This window comes from Humulus lupulus, chromosome 8 (assembly GCF_963169125.1).
Source record: "Humulus lupulus chromosome 8, drHumLupu1.1, whole genome shotgun sequence".
Classification (NCBI taxonomy): Eukaryota; Viridiplantae; Streptophyta; class Magnoliopsida; order Rosales; family Cannabaceae; genus Humulus; species Humulus lupulus.
Window position 1 is genome coordinate 101,195,189 of NC_084800.1, and position 4,708 is coordinate 101,199,896.

The window sequence follows — 4,708 nt, forward strand, 5'->3', positions numbered from 1 at the left end:
CCAACCATTATTAATTTTTCCAATAAAAATAGTTTTTCAAAGCTGAAAATTCTTCTCTAGTCCTTGTTAATTTATTCTTGTTTGGCTTGAGTAATGCAGCTTAGTTTAATTGTTTGTTTCTTTCCCCTTCCCTTGGGGTTTCTGGTCCATTTATTTTGCTCATTGTATAGGTGGGAGTTATCTTATTATTTCAATATACCCAAATATATATATATTTATATTACTATCATTGGTGAAAATTTGCTAATGAGTTCAGATTCTTTTTTTGAATCTGTATGTAATCATTAAATCATTATACGGAAAAAGTTACATGTATATGTATATATGTAGTAAATTTTTTTAAGGCTTTTCTCAGGTACCGGGAAATCTCAGTTCTTGAAATTTGCTGCAAAGTTAAGTAACAGATCTGTTGTCATTACTGGCTTAGGAAGCACTAGTGCTGGACTCACTGTCACTGCAGTCAAGGATGGAGGTATGTTTCTCATTTCTCCATCCTAAACTTGTATCCATGGAGTAAGGAATCTGACAGAAGTTGTGATTAGTTTGCGTTAACTTTTTGCATGGTTTGCCACCACCTTGCACATCCTAGTCCTGTTTCCCATCTCATTGTCTCTGCTCTTACTTTTCTCTCTGTATCTCCCTTTTTGCTCACACTTCAAGTCAGTAACTCTCTCAATGACTGAGAACATCTTTGTTATGATAACCAAATATTTCATCATAAAACTCCAACTCTTGCTTCCATGGGGCTAAATAATCTGATCAGATGCTTGTGATATGAAAGTAGTGATTTTCTGTCTTCATCTTTAAACCCATCCACTTAACAGTTAAGCCTTATTCTGATTGGTCATATTCCAACTTTTATTTTTGGTTGTTTGAGCTTGCTTGCCATGTTGTTTAGTTTGTTAGTTTATTATACATGCTTGTTTAATATCTATTGACAAATTTTAATTTTGTATTAATCTTTTAAGTATTGATTATATTCTTTAGGTTGGGGATCGAATTGGCAAGGAGCATTGCAAAGGTAATTTGCAAGAGGTACGGAATTTGTTCTTTTAACTATTATTATTAATATCTTTAAAATGTTAGAGGAGCTTGAATATCTTAAATATTCATCCATAGAGAAGTAGGTTCTGAGATTAAAATTGTGTGCTGCGGTGATAACGGAAGGTTGAAAACTTGTGTGTATTAGAGAAGTAGGTTCTGGAAAATTTGTTTGTGTGTTGTGGTGATATAAGGAAGAAAACTTATTGTGTGTTGTTTGAATTTTTTGACTTGGTATTGATAGATGGTTAGGTAAGCTTTTATATGTATAGATTAGATTTTTCATTATATGTATAGATTAAATTTTTCATTTAGTCATATTGTTTTCATTATTTCCATATGTATACAAATAATGTAGGCTTATAATTTCGCAAACATACTTAGATATACATAATACAGTCTGTCAAAACAAAGTGAGCAATGAATAAGAATATCAACCATAACAAACCATAGACTGTAAAAAAACATTATAATTCTGTTAAGAGGTGATAATTATCTGATTGAGATAATATTGCTCAAATTAAAAGACAAACTATACATATACCAAAACCCTTTTCCTTAAAAAAGTAAAATGTCTACATGTGCTGAAGCTTTAATGAAAAAATCACACCTACTTTTGAAAACGGATACTCAAAGTTGGCTATCCAGAAACTATGGTAAATTCTCATTAATTTTTTTTCAAATTTTGAAAATTCATAACTCACAGCTCTTTTAAAATTCTCCTTTGAAATTTGGCCATTTGATTCTTAAATATTAAAATAATGTATTCTCCAAAAATCATCCAAAAATGCAATGATTTTTCCACCGAAATAATTGTCCAAAATCAGCCATTTACCTCATTTTTTAAATGCTTATCCCAGACTACACACAAATTTTGCAAAGGTTATCGCTTGGTCAATTCAAAACCTTCTTGCACGTTTTTACACATTATGGACATCTATACATCCTAAAATACAAGAAAATTCATAATTAGTTTGACCCATAACTCGTTTAACCCACTAGAAGTCAGCTCCTAACCATTTTCTTACAAAATCAATATTTTTACATATGGAATATTGGATTCCATTATTAACAATCATGTAAATTCTTATGCATGTACAATCAGCCATTAATTTAACATCAACACAGTTTCAATGATCAATTAAAGCACCACTAATAATCAAAACATGGCAGCTTGAACAAGAATGCAATTAGCATATTAAGCTTCAATCTTGCTATTGAAGAGTTATCCCTTCCAATTTGGGTGGATAGACGTTGAACTTATGATCCTATGACCATTAAAATCCAAGAATTTTATAAAAACAAAAATTTGATCGTTCTGTTTTACAGCTCAGTAAGTCAGAATATTCTCAGAAACAGACTTAATGAATCAATAAACAGAACAAACTAAGAGCACCATAAGGCATTTAAACGAGCTCAAAAGATGGTAAACTTGCTTAAAATTTCTTAGGGGTAATCAGGGAATCCGCATCTTAATAATTTCAGTATATTTTCCCTTCTTATATATATTTCCTTTTATTCTAGGTTGTATTTATCAAGAGAGGCTGCCTTATCAATAATCAAAACATAGCAAATGTAACTCTCTTTTTTGGACAGGTTTCAAAGTTAGACTGAAACCAAATAAATTTAGGATGTTTATAACTAAGTTAGAGTTAACAAATAAAACCACTAACTAGATGAATCAATAGCACTAAGAAGAAACAGAAGAAAGGTTAGTCATAATATACCACAGATAGTACCTAGTCTCAGTAGCACCATAAACTAGCAACCTGTCTTTCCAGACTTGTACAAGAATCCCAAAACACAACACTCAGCACAAACACTCAACATTTTGCTACTTTTCCCAGGTCCCCATCCAAAGAACTAATAAAATAGAGAGGATAACTCCAAAAAAATTATAATTTTAATCTCATATAATGGCATGGAAGCCAGCTACTAATATATTCAAGAAAAATTATTTATTTTTAGGCTTTAAATGATCTTCCTATATATATTGACAATAATAAATAAATGAGGAGCACTTGTTAATTTAAAACTCATTATAGCAACAATGTATTCCATCTAGCATTACAATTTATTACTAACAAGTCTAAAAAGAGAACTGTTTCAATTTTTTCTATCACTACTAATATAGTAAAAACTAAAAATTTGTTGGAGTACGAAAAAATAAAATGAAAGCTTAGTAATGTTAAACTATTCCAAAATTTTCATTTATCGAAACCCAGCCAGATTTCAAAATTCAAATACAATGGCAACTACCATACTTTTGCTTTTCAATTACTTTTTACAACTAAGTATATGGTACAATAGTAACATTACCACCTTTCATATGCTGGACAAACTAACGAGCCAGTCATATATTGGAAAATTATCCATGAACTTAATTATTGTCTTCTAGAAAGCATGATCTGATAAATGTTAAAGCAATATGATCCAAATATTTTAAGCAATTCATTCCTCTCCCACCTTAGAACGATTCTTCTTCAGTCGCCTCCTCCCCATGTTGCTTGCCCTGATTAACAGCCAAAGTTTTAATGTTTTATGACCCATGAAACAGTACTTATTAATCACGGCAGAAACATATTTCAGTACTCCTAAATACTCGATGAAAAGAAACAATCACACTAGTACAAAATGTTATTTCGAACCATAAGGTATTTTAAACGATTTGAGTAATGAAACCAGGGATTCAAGTAGTTTTACATTGTGCAAGTATGCAAGAGGGAACATGAGCACTTACCAGTACTGATTGTGGAATATCACATCATCAGTTGGTACTTTTTTCCCATCATTATTTCGGTTCCAGTGATAGAATGCGTGGGTTCTATTTTTATAATTGCTAGTTTAGTTTATTTTCCTATCTATAAATAGGCCAACAATGCTTTTGACCAGGGGGAGCAAGGCCCCACTTAAATTTTTTATTAATAATTTACAAGTAAACTTTATTTAAAAAATATGTTTTGTCCCCATAAAAATTTAATTTTTTCAACAATATTTTATAATTATTTTTATTCTGCCTATTATAATTTATATTTCCTAGTTTACCCCTACTACAAAGAGGAATTTGCTCTACCACTGTTTTTGACACTAGTAAGAAATGAATGAATTGCTGAATTCTTCCTCTCTTGATTCTCTTTAAATGTTCACCTTCTCTGTTATTATTCTATTTCTCTCTAAAGTTCTATTTTATTTTCTGTCTTAATTCTCTCTCTAAATCTAAAATAACCCTGTTCTTCTAGAAATGTTTACCACTTATTCTGAACACAACTCACCATACACGGTTATACAATCAAACTGAGAACTAATAATGATCTATAAACCACAAATCTGGAATCAATTATAAATTTATATCCATTAACAATCAGAAAAGGTACGAGACCATAAAGAAATCCCAAACACTCTACAGGGAACTAGAACAAATTTGTAAATTGGAATTAAGTAATTAACTCCACTCTAGAATCTTCATCAAAAGTGATCATTTAACTCTGAACAAGCAACTCTGCCCCTGAATGAAATTCAATAAAGCTTTAAACTTCAATAACCCAAATATACTGAAATTCAACCAAGGCGTGTTTTCTTTTAAAAGCATGTGTGTGAATGACCTTGTCATGACCCTGATATTACAAATGCAAATAATGTGATTGTCTTGTCTAACAGTTGTTAAACC

The 4,708-nt window shown here is 30.8% G+C and overlaps 1 long non-coding RNA gene across 1 annotated transcript in view; it reads left to right on the forward strand.

Moving 5' to 3' along the window:
- The first annotated feature begins 332 nt into the window (after positions 1 to 332).
- Positions 333 to 4,708, forward strand: part of LOC133793983 (uncharacterized) — a 4,427-nt gene continuing 51 nt past the window's right edge. Inside the window, exons 1-3 of the long non-coding RNA XR_009875059.1 lie at positions 333 to 472; positions 988 to 1,035; positions 4,699 to 4,708. The exon at positions 4,699 to 4,708 is cut by the window's right edge and continues 51 nt beyond it. This is a non-coding gene — a long non-coding RNA (uncharacterized LOC133793983). The remainder of the gene's footprint in view (positions 473 to 987; positions 1,036 to 4,698) is intronic.